Here is a 12,880-nt window from a genome sequence, read left to right as displayed (position 1 = left end):
GGTGACAAACTTTGCCTTTGCTTTGTGGGCATCTGCTACCCTGGGCTCTCTCTTATGGATGAATATAAATCCATCAGCCACCAGGCTGGCCAGCAAAAGTTTGCCAGCACTTTGTACCAGCTGTTCAAAAGAGGTTGTCAAATGGGGATGCCCTGGTTTATGTACCTTGCACCTGCATTTGCAGAGGTGCTGAGCACCTGCAGATACTAGCCTGCTGCGTTCAACCTTTGTGAAAATTGGGCTTGTGCTGCAGCCTGTGCTGTCTCAAGCTGAGCATCTAAAACAGAAGGTCCCCCTGCTACCAAAAAAACCCAAAAAACAAAAACAGTGACTGTTTTTTAGAAAGTAATAGAAAAAACCCACAAGGTATTAGTAAGCTGCATGCAATTTTGTATTGGTTACTTTTAAAGCTAGCAGACTGACATGTATTAGAATTTGGTCGTTACATCATTATTCCAGGTGAACTTCTTATTTTTCTTAAAAAAAAAAATTTTTTTTTGAGGATGGACTTACTCTTGATAATTCTGTGCTTTGGTGGTTTTTATTTTTCATTTTTTAAAGGATGTTAAAATTTAGAATGATTTTACAGTTTTATAATGACATAATAAACTATTTATAGAGTGTAATGACACTGAGAAATAAGTACTCAATATGCAGCATCTTCTGTGTATATGCAGTAGCAAATATTTACTACTACATTTGCTTCCAAGTTTCGTTGTATATCTGGAAACTTGATAATAACAGTTCATATTTTCTTACCAAACTGATAATGTGTTATTAATTCGGATTAAAAAAAAAGAGGTAGCCCTACCAGATTCCTCTGTTTTGTCCCAGGTTTGAAATTTTATGAGAACCAGACTGCACATTCCTCTGCTGTTAGACAGTATTATTTTCAGAGATGCTAACCTGTTAGTGATTAGCCCAGACTGGTATCTTGGATGCTTGCGGTATCAGAAAGCCCTTCCCTGAGGACTTCTCTGGTCCAAAGAGAATTTCCACATTTGAGCTTGAAAAAGATGATCTGAACCTGTGTATATTCACAACTAAGGGTCAAATCCCGTGAGTACATGGGAATTTTGCCTGAGTAAAGACTGCAGGATCTGATACTTAGGGATTTATTTGTTTCTTGTACAGATGTTTAAGTCATTTAAAATTATGTGGTCCGGTGTTCAAAGAATTAGCTGCCTAATAGACCTTTTTGCTTCTAATCCCAGTTAATTCACTGTCTCTGCTCATTGGTGTCTTTGTAGTTAACTCATCCTAAATGGCAAATTAAGGAAAACTCAGGCCTCCAGTAAAATGATTATCAAGGAAAGTAAATTACAAAATATTACAGGCTGTATGTGGCCCAAAAGGTCATTTTAGATTTATTTGTAGAAAGTAGCTATCATCTTTATGATATTACTATTGGTAGCACCAGGAGGCAATTTGTTTATTATATGTATATGTTACTCTATGCAAGATTTTGCTCAGTGATCCTGATCATTACATCTGTATGTTCAATTGCTTTTACCATAAATGTATAATTTCTAGAAGCTCATCTATGAACTTTTAATTAGTGCTTGCTTTTGCACTCTATTACTTTAGCTCCTTATTCTGATTGGATAAGTGTAGTATTCAGAACGGACAGGTTTAAGACATTAATTGGTATATCAGGGCATGTCACGTGTTGCAACATTGATTTTGTGTCACATGCATGTATATATACGTACCTGTTTCCTGCATATGTGTATTAATGTGCACAAGCGCATCGGAATAGGCTTTATCACATCAGAACATGCTTTATTGCATGGGTAACCTGATGCTGTTTTCTACTATGCTAGTACAGTGTTTCATACAAATTCAGTATCTGCAAAGATATCTATATGTTCCTTCCTATGTATGTTTGTGAAGCATATGTGTCAGTCTTGCCTACAAATCTCCTGATTAAGGAAAGCCTACAGTAAACTGTACCTTACATTTTTTCATATTAGATATTTTTATTTTAATGTTTGTACCTAGAAACCTATTTCTGCTATTTCTGTGCTCTAAAGTCTATTTCTTCAGATGAGCACCTTCAATCCCAAGTCTACTCAGTACTTAAAGAAAAAATTCTGACCTTGCAGCAAGCAGCACTTACGAAAGGGGACGACTGCCATGAGGTACAAAGTCAAAAAAAGCCAGGCCAACCCTGTATATTTAGTATCCCTGGAAAGCCTGGTGACAGGAAAGAAATGATCTTCCTATTTCACTGGGATTTCATGATTCAGGCCTTCGTTCTGAACCAGGAGCAGGCAGCAGGCAGGAGTTACTTTGTCCCAGCTTGAAAAAACAAAACGAAACGAAACAAAATTTGTGTGGAGAGAGATACTATCAAAAAAAGAAGAGAAACTGTGATTTTTGTGAGCAAGCCGAGGAGTAAGCTTTATTTAACAATGAAGGACCCAGCTGCTAATTTGGAAGGTGAAGAAGGACAGAAGGATGAAGAAATAAATAGCTGACAGAGTTTAGTTTCTTTCCCCCATTCACCTGTTTGCTTGGAGATGGAAATAGAATCACTTTTGATGCCTGGTTTTTCGCTTCCCTGAGAAATGTTATTTTTTATATATCTGTTACGGCCTGAGTAAAACTTTTCACTGCCGTGCTGTATGTCTTTCATAACCAGTCGTATGAAATGTCTTTCATAACTTTTTCCCCAGTCACAGTACAAGAGAGAATAAAACAAAAGTAATGACATTTGCTTCTGCTTAAGGACAAGAGGAGACGGAAGTTGCATTTCTAAATCGGGCAGTGTGTAGTTTTACTTATTGCTTTACAGAGCACTTATTATTATAGTAGAACATTATAATGAACATAGCTGAAGACTGAATGTTTGTTGCAACACGTCGGAGGCATTTTTACATGTTGCTGGAGGGATGAATTAATTTACATGATGTTTTACTTTTTAAATACAACAATTTATTATAAAAATCAAAATGTCAAATCTAAAGGCTCTTATCTGTGAGCTCTCATAAATTATTTCCTTGAAACTTTTTTGGAGCAGGGCTATTCACATATTCTTCCCTCAAGCTTGAATTACACAAACAATAAGTAACAAGCTATTGTAAGTGTAATGGTAATTAACCATGAAAAAAACATAGTTGTTTTGAATGTGGTTGATTTTTACTTTAGATAAGCATGTCTTTTTGCTCAGGATTTTTATGTCTTCATCACTTCAAGTTTTACATTGTCTTTTTGCCTTTTGTTCTCTATTTTTTTAAATGGTCACTTACCTGTGGATGCCATTAGACAGAGGGGCTCCCAGGTGTGATTAGCCCCTTGGGTCCTCAGAGCTTCTTGGCAGCAGCAGAATGGTGATTTCTGTTTGCATGCTGGTGAGGTTCTGGTGATGAGCCGTTAAATAAAATGATCTGTCCCCAGGCCAACTACTTGGTTCGTTGCCAAACAGTAATCCAGTACAATTAAGTATCAATGATTTGAGTATTCCATTATTCCAAGAGATCTGGCTGCAGCCACCTGGAAAAGTGGAGCACTCAAGAGGGGAAGAATGATCAGGACATTTATTTTCACTAGGGTATTCTAATTACGTTGGGGTTTGTTTGAATATATGGGATTTGGATATCCATAAATTTAAAATTAGTATTTCAATTTTCAATTTCATCTCTATTTTCCTTCCAAAACTGGGCGTTGAGGAAGGGAAGAGATGAAAGTAAGAAGGAACCGGCTTGATTTTTGAGTCTACTGCTGCTGTTCTTGACTAACTGTCCTATTAAAATAAAAGACTTTATGGTCCCTTTCTATTTTTCTCCTCTTTATAGACTATTGTGTCTGTTGCTGTTGTACTTGTTCACACATTTAAGCAGTTAAGTAGTGGCAACAAAGTTAGATATTTGACAAATTATTTAGCAGATAGTTTTTACTGTTTCCTTTGTAACTCAGGGCAGGGAATGTCTCTCTTGTGTTCCGCTACTGCTCTCAACTTTATTTCCATAGCTTTGCAAGTAATCATTTTTCATTTGTTGAAAGAACACTGAATCCTGGCAGGTGGAATTTTACTAGGATATGACTAGCTATAAGCACAGTAGCGCTGTAAAACACACCATATTTAAAGCAAAGTCTTTTTAAAGTTCTGTAAATAGAGGAAATGGCCAAACATGATAGGTATTTGGATGTTTTGCAGCTTACCCACAGCTAATCAGACAGAAAATCACACCTAATGTACATAAAGAAGTGTTTTAAATGTTACTCATATATAATAACTGAAAAGGCCTTTTGTTACTAAAGCATACTTTGAGCTAGACTCATTTTTAGGTACTTCAAGGCATTTGCATGTGAAAGGGAGGAAGGAGTTTGGCCTGTTCTCCTCTTCAGGAGCCTGAGAATAGGAGAACACCATAAAATCATAGCAATCTCCATATTTATGACACATCAGGAACTCAAAGCATATGAGAAATATTAAATAAGTGTTAGTGCAGTCCTCTGAAGACACAAATAAATTACGGGTTTTATTGATGGAGAAACTGAGTCACTAGATTGTCAAATTGTTATGTTTTACAGCTCAATCATTGTTGAAAATAGCAATCAGTTCTCTCCAGTCACATTTTCCAGCTGCAACACTTTCAATTCCTCTCTCTAAAATGCACTGAACTATAGTTTTGAGAAGGATGAAAATATATGGGATAAGGAGAAGTCATTCTAGTTGCACTTGGGACTGCTCAAAGATCTGTGGATGTCAAATCTGCCCTAGAGCAAAAATTAAAGAAGGGAACAACCAGGAAAATTAAAACTCTTAAAAGACTTGGAAAAGTTAAAAGAAATGCAAAAGCAGAATGAGTTAATACTAGCCAAAGGAGCCAGGGTAAATAAGAATAGCTTTTCAAATATATTGGAGGAAAAAAGAAAGAAAGAAATAATGGAGTGAAAAAGCAAGCTCAATAATAAATGAAGAGGGTGACAAAATGAAAGCTGGTTCTGAAATGGCTGATGCACTGAGCTACTTTCAAAATCAGTCTTTGACAAGAAAAATAAAAGGAGTAAGGACATAATAGAACAAGTAATTAAGACCTTTTCAAAATAGATGTTGATAAAAAAGAGTAAGGCAATACTTAGAAAAAACGGAATAAATGCAAATCAGCAGGTCTGGATGATAAGCATAGTATGGTCTTAAGAGACATGGATAATGAATTTACATAATCGCTAGTAATTATTTTTGAAAAGTAACGTACAAGTGAGGAATTATCATAGGATTGGGGAAAAGCAAATCTAATACCAATCTTTAATAAAAGAAAAAAGAGCAATTCTGTTAATTACCGTAGGGCTGCCTGTTGTTGTTTATAATGCTTAGTGGTGTGATAGGCACTTTTCTGAAGCCATAAGAAATCATCCTTACCCAAAAATGATTTAACTTATGACTTGATATGACCTAGTAGAAGATGGCCTAAAAGTAAAGTTATATGAAGAATGAGAACACTAGGAAAACAAGTTCTTTGTGGTTCATTTTCTATATGTGCATATCTTCATGATTGCATAAAGATTTGTGGCCTACTGGAAATAATAACAATGATGAAGAAATAAGATAACGAATGTTATTGCTCTGACTCTGAAGTTTTTATCCCATACTTTCTCTTGTCTCCACTTGCCAAGCCCGAAGGCATTTCCAGGAAGCCAAGAATATCCAGACAGGTGCTACTTGCCTCCTCCCTGTTGCCTGGCCGCCTCAGATGCCTCTTGTGTAGATGAGTGAGATGGGGCTTTGCTTCAAAGGGCTCTTGTGACCCCAGTTTGTTCTTGAACCACACACACACTCACACAGCATGGAAAGAAAAGTGCTGATTTAATAGCAGAAGCTTCTGAGCCTGCTTTCCCACAGTTTTTTCAGGTGGAAAGTCATAATTTGGTTCTCCCTTTTACTCTTCCAGACACCAAGTCCCAAGAGGGCATACCCAGGGGCTTTTATGGGCTTAGGAAGAAGAGGGATCATGCCATCTAGTGGCACTTTTTCCAGCTGTTTTCTGAGAAACATGGAGGAGAGCATGAGCTTTGAAGGTCCAGCCAGGAGAACAGAAATGAAACATGTTAGTGCAGTTCCAGAAGGCATGTAATAGAGTGGTAATAAAACAACTTAAATGCAGAAAATCAGTCAAAAATATTTGGAAACTGTGATTTAATAATAAAATATTATGGAGGGAAGAATTTCATAGCTCTTCATCTAAATGTAGAGATTGATAAAGAAATTTGCAAAATTTTTTTTCTGGAGGTGAGGCATTGAGGTGGACTTGAATATGACCATATTGCCAAGTGCATTTTCCAGTCGGTTGCAGGAGTACAGGTTGTATTCTGCAGATGGAGGAAGGTGTCCAGAGGTATTCTGCAGATGTCAGTGACAGACCCAATTTGTTGATCAGCTGATTAAGGAAGGGAAGGTAAACAGACCATTCATTAAATCTGCAGGTCATACTAAAATTGGGAGGTGTTGCCAACACCAGCAAGAACAGAAAAAGAAGATATAAAAAGAAGTGAGGACAGGTTAGAAATATGGACATGAAATCACAAAATGGGATTCAACCTGGCAAATGGAATCTGGTACATCTGCTAAAATAATAATGTGAAACGCAGATATTCAGCAGGAGAAAGACGCTTGTAAGAACTGATGTTGAAAAAAGGCCTAGGGGTGGTAGTGGACAGCATATTGGATATGCGTTTGTAATGTGATACGGCAACCAACCCCTTCTCCTCCCCAACAGTTTTGTTCTTGCTTGCGTCATATCCTAGAACAGAAATGGGATGGAGCCTTTCTGTAGAGTATAAGACCACAGATGTAATACTGCACACAGCTTTAGGCATGTTATAAAACAATAATAGATATGAATAGGTGTAGTAATTGCAAGCTCCCTCATAGTGAAATGAGACTGGACAATGAATTTTGAAACATATAATAGGAAGTCATTCTGCATGGATGGATGAATGCTGCATGTCTTTTTTGGCTTTAATTTTCATGTTTCTATACAAGGAAAGTAAAATGAACAGTAGTTATTGTTTAACTGAGTATCTTTGCACATCAAACATGTTAATTTCAGGTTTTTCTGAGTCAGATATTTTGTTAACCATGACCTCCTGGCACTGAACTAACCATAATAAACTGCCCCTATTCAGCCCAAGTGGATCAGTTCATTGCAAGGTGATCTGTAGTAGTGTATATTAATTTTCTTCCTTGAGATAGTAGATGAAAGAAGACTACCAAGAAGAAAAGACCATTGTAAAGCATGCTTATCCTTGCCCCTATTTTTGGACATTTGCAGTTTGAGTATTTTTCAGCCACTCAGTCAAAAGTCACATCATATGCGTGTGTGTGTGTGTGTGTGTGTGTACGCGCACACACACATGCATGCATGCATATATATAGTAATATGTATGCCCCACTCTAATGTAGATGACAGGTAAAATTTGATAATTTACTCTGCAATTTGCATAACTGACCTGTCCTTTTACCCAGGTTTGCTCTCCTAGAAGAGAGCTGCCTTTGCAGAAGCAGAATATGGGACCCTCAGGGTGGTTAGAAGGGTATCTCCTGAAGTACAGTAACAAAGGGTGAAACAGTTGCTCATAGCCCTTCAATAAGTACAGCTACAGGCATGTCTGGGTGCTTGTGTGGTTTTGATTTCTATCCAGTCGTTTCTCTCTGCTTTTAGCGATTCTAGGAAGCTAACTGGGTCCTATTTGCCTGGGCCTGTTTGCCCATGCCCTGTTTCTTAAATGCAAAAGCATATTTATCACCTACAGAGATAATAAAAGGGTCAGGTGAGATCTCTGGCTATGTGCTTCTCTCTCTTACCCACGTCTTTCACAGAACAGGGAATATTTGGATATTATCCATTATAGTTGCTTATGTCCCACTGAGCAGTGTAGAATCTAAGCAAGTGTATTGACATATTGATAAAGAAAGTAATATGGAGAAATATGTATTACAGTAATGTTTATATTATAGCCTCAAACAACAAGGACTTTTAGTTACTGAAAATTCATTTTTTATGAAAATGAAAGGGTCTACTGCTCTCTTTTACTTTATAGAAGTATCTATTAGTATCAGTAGGGAAAAGTTATTGGTCTGTTGACCTTCAGTCCATGCAGAATCTAAGGCAGACCACTTTTGCTACTGTATCACTGTTGTATAACCTGTTCCTTGGTAAAGAACAGAAAGGGGATTTCACCTTGAAATAAGCATCACATTTAGGAGGTTCTACTAGTGTAATCATACTTCAGAACTTTTTTTTTTTTCTCTCCACCCTTACTTGCGCTTATTAGTAGTGTACTTATTAAGACAGAGCGAAACTCTTCAGGTCAAGTAGCTTGGTTATATGTTTACATATACCAAGCTAAAATCATGCAAAGGATCAAAAATTGCAAGAGAATAATCTGTTATTTACAAGGAACATTGAACAAAGAGGTATTGTTTGGTTTTGCCCCCCAAAAATGAAAAAAAGAACAAAACAAATTAAGGGTTAGGAAAGAAGAGCAAGACCAATATTAAAAAGTAGAAGTTCAAATGAATATTTGGAAAAGGTATACAAACTCTTCATTTTTATCATAGTATTTGTGCTAAGTTTGAGTTGTTCAGTTTACTGAGCTTGAGTCCCACCTCCTCTGCTGAATACACATCTTGCTATCTTGTTAAATCAGCTTGTTAAAGAAGCTTTTGATTTATTGCATTCATGTAAAAGTTGCCATTTTTTAAAATATATATGCTAGTGCACATGCTGAGCATTTAAGATCAGAACTGAACTATCGAAATTTCCTGTTTCTCATCGTGTCACGAAAGGTCTAAAATTGCACATTTAGCTGTAGAATAAAGCATATTAAGCCCCTTAAAGGGCTTTTTAACACTGCTATCCTGATAGATTTTCTTTCTTTTTTTTTTAACTTAATGAACTTGTTCCTTTGTGTATTTATGTAGACAGAGAGATGAATTTTAAAGATGCTCTTCAACTACTGGAGAAAAATAGCAAAAGTAAGCTCAAGTTCTGAAAAGCTGGGTGAGGTCTTTACTGGAGGAGAGAGAAAACAATGTAAAGTTATAAAGTGTCCATTCATGGTTCTGCGTATACAGATAACATAACTCACACTAATGTCAGCTGCGGCCTTGCAGACACAAGGGTGGGAGATGATATCCCTGAGGTTTGGCTTTCTCAATCTCTCGCTTCAAGAGCAGTTCAACAAAAAGTTGCAAGTAGACACTGCCCAAGTGGGTGGTAAAGTGATTGTATGTGGCAAGTACGAATTCTGGGGTACGATGACAGATACATATCCCTATATATATTCATCCTGCAGACACAAATAGATTGGCTGAATTGCATTTGGTGTTAGAAAAGGTCTTAACTAAGGAGAGAAAAATGAAAACAGTAAAAAGGACTGATGCAATTCTATGATGGTCTGGCAATTGGTGCCACAGTAAAATTGTTACAAATAAATTGACACAAATAAATAGACGTCTATTTTATAAGAAGTATCAGTACAGCTTTAGAATCTCTGTATAAAATTGGTTTTCAAAATTTTACCAAATAGCTGTTGTAATTGCTATGGGGTTTTTATTTTTGATGCTACATTTAGGAAACGGGTAGCCAACAGACACAATGCATAGCAGCAACATACTTTCTCTAACAGTGGATTGCCTCTGTTCATGTAGGTATCTTAACTCTTTTGAACTGGTTAACGTTCTTGGTAGTGTTCCTAGCTTTTAATAGTTTCTATCTTGCTTCTGCCATTTTATGTGAAGTACAGTAAATGGGTGAGAAATTAAGTAAATACCCAAGGGAGGATCAAAATAATTTATACTACATTTCAAGTCTTGCATTCTCTGAGCAACCACTTGCTGAGCTGAGTAGCTCAAAATGGTAAAGTATACTCCATAAATCAGAAATCCAAGTCAGGGTTTCTGAAAAACATTATTTTGTCAATGTTTTTATTAAAAACAGTACAAAAAATGTAGTTTAACATGGGCCCTCTGCAGGCTTCAAGGAATTTGGGGATTTTGATAAAACAAACTTCATTTAAATGAACAAGTCACGTATTTAGAAAGATATATAGTTTCATGCTTTCTAAGAATAATAATGGTATTTATGCAAAATACTTTGTATAAAACCAAGAATTAACCAGGTGTCTGAAAACATATCACTATTAAACTGTGGTGTATTTGTCTTAGAGGAATATATGTTAATTGTGTAGACATGTGAAGTTAGTGATCATCAGAGGCATAGAGTGGACAGCCCTGGAAATCAAATTCTCATATTTGTCTATGGAATGGATATATAGCATATTGCTATATGAATTGCATTTCAAACTGAGCCTCGAGGCTGTTATCTCTAGGAATGAGGGAGACGGTGCATTCCCCATATTTCAATCTCTGATGAAGCAGCAAATTAGTGCCAGCTGAGGTGTTGGCTTTTTTATGATGTGAATGCATCTGGTAGAAACAAAGTCTACAAATTAGCCTTTACTTATACCAGTGAATAATTGTTACGGGGTAACAATTATTAGTTAATCATTCTTAGACTTTTTTTTTTTTGGTAAATGGCAGCTAGTAAGAGTTACTATTATTATCAAATGAAGATACCATGTACTGTTATTTAAATGCCAGTTTGTTTGCAGGTATTTATTTGATTGATAGAAAGCATGAAATATCACCCCAAAATTACAGGTTAGCATGGAATTTATGTTTATTCTGCTTAGTTTTTGCAGTGCAGCCTGTGTCTGTTAATAGCTGGCAATGCAGCTATAAGTGTATAAAAGGATGAGTATGAAATGGTAAAATCAGGAATGTGATTCAAGTAGTGTTCAGAATGAAAAAATCTAGAATTTTAAAATGCTCTGTGGTTCTAACAGTAATGCTGCTTTCATTACTACTGTACCTCAAATCAGCAGAGAGAAAAGCTTCTGAAGTAAAGATTACCCATAGGATTTGTAAATCAGATTGATGGAAGTAATTGGTAAACTGCTTAATCAAGCCTTGCTTGGAGGTGAATAAGGACTGCGGGATAGAAAATATAGGCTGTAAAAGTAACCCAACAAGTCAGTAGAGTTCTTTTTTCTGAAAGAAACAAAGATAGCAGTAATTAATGACCCTGACTCTGTGCCAAAAAAGCTTTCTTCTGACAACTCCAACTTAATTAAAACTTAAGACATTTCAATGGCCTCAGAAAGCCCCTGATGGGGTGAACTCTTGCAAACTCGTGAGAAAATTTTGTAAATTAAAGGAAAAGATGTGTGTTACCACTGGTGCCATGACTCTAATCCCTGGCAGTCAAAGAATCTATTTAGCCAAAGCCTTTTCTTTTAACTGGCTCACACCTGCAGGCTTACTGGCACTTCCTCTGTACCAAAGAAGGCAGTTTTTGTGTTTTACGGAAGATCAGATAATAGGAGTCTTGCTGTTACTTTTGTTTTTGTGCATTGTTCATTAGGCTGTGAGTGTTGCAGGCACACTTGATATGCTTGGCTAGCTTGGGGGGAGAGCACTGGCTGAATGCTTTAGGTGGTGCAACTTTAGTGAGGATGGGCTGGCAAAAAAGTAAGTCTAATGCAAAAGTGCTTCAAATTAAAACTCACAGCTGATGAGGCAAGCTGAATGGCAGAGCCTGCTGTTCTTCACACATCCAAGTTACAGGGAACAATATTCTGCACTGGACAGTCCTGGATTTAGACAAAAGGAAATGAGGCTTTCAGATTCTCCTTGCTCCTTTTTATTAATGTAATTTTTATTCATTTTGAACCAACTGGTGTAAGAATCCCCACCAGGTATACTGTATGGAACGGAAAGCTCTGTTTGCATTGCAAGGAAGCGCACTTTTCTGTGAGTTGACCTGTCTGCTTTTATTAATAAATATGGGATTAAATTCTAGAAATAACATTGGCTGCATACTAATTTGTCTAAATGGTTACTTCATTTACATACGAAAAAAAAGGAGTTTAATTTGATCTGCCCTTCCAGAAAGTGCTTTTGTATATTATATGGTATAAAGCCCAACCTTCTCCAACCCCCTGTTCTGTGGCCTTAGGCAAATCCATAGATCTGAAACCCTGGAGAAGGTAATATTCTGGATTGCCTTTTCCCTTTTGGATGTTACTGGAGGATGTGCTGGTTGAATGGCACAGAAAAGCTTTGCTTCTGTATAGGTCAAGGCTTGGGTATACTCTTTAGATGTTGATACTGGAGGAAAGGATATAGAGCTCAAGGTACTCACGAATCTTTTCCTTTGAACTTTCTGAAGAGTTTTGATGGGGCTAATTGTGATGTTTATTTTCACAGGCGATGATCCACACCATACGGTGCTTGTCGGGTGCTTGTGCTGGTATTTTCTTTTTTATTGTGGCTCAGAGAAGAGTGGGAGAAAATATAGTCACAGACTTGTAACTTTTTTGTGGATTGGCATTTAATTCACCACATCAAGCTGACACAAAAATAAAAGGGGAGAGAGAAAAAAGGAGGCTGTAGGAGTTTACAAAAATATACTCTATGTGTCATGTCTCTATAGTGTTGGAAAGATTCACCTACCAGTTTGTTAGTAACCACTTTCAGATGTTAAAATAGCGGTGGGGAAGACAGAGGGGGAACAAGAGGGAGAGGAAAGTAGAAATCAACATGTTTGAACCTATACAGAAACTATTGTCTGCAAGAATTTCAGGATACCAACCATAATCTAACTAATCTTAGGACAAATAAATACCACCTGTACCATTTGATACCTGAAGGAAAAAGCAGTCCAGTGTAATGAGTTAGAAAGATCCTAAAGTCATACTGAACTCTCAGCAGTAAAGTGATTGTTTTTGCAGTACGTTGCCATTCTTATTTTTGGAATATATTTGTTGTGCCTGTGAAATGGAACTACGTTAGTTTAACTAAAATATGTTT

At 36.8% G+C, this 12,880-nt stretch overlaps 1 protein-coding gene across 5 annotated transcripts in view; it reads left to right on the top strand.

Moving 5' to 3' along the window:
- Positions 1-12,880, top strand: part of ZFHX4 (zinc finger homeobox 4) — a 150,375-nt gene that overhangs the window by 60,942 nt on the left and 76,553 nt on the right. The window lies entirely within an intron of this gene.

This window comes from Dromaius novaehollandiae, chromosome 2 (genome assembly GCF_036370855.1).
Source record: "Dromaius novaehollandiae isolate bDroNov1 chromosome 2, bDroNov1.hap1, whole genome shotgun sequence".
Taxonomy (NCBI): Eukaryota; Metazoa; Chordata; class Aves; order Casuariiformes; family Dromaiidae; genus Dromaius; species Dromaius novaehollandiae.
The sequence above is the reverse complement of the archived record's forward strand: the minus strand, read 5'-3'. Positions and strand labels throughout refer to the sequence as shown.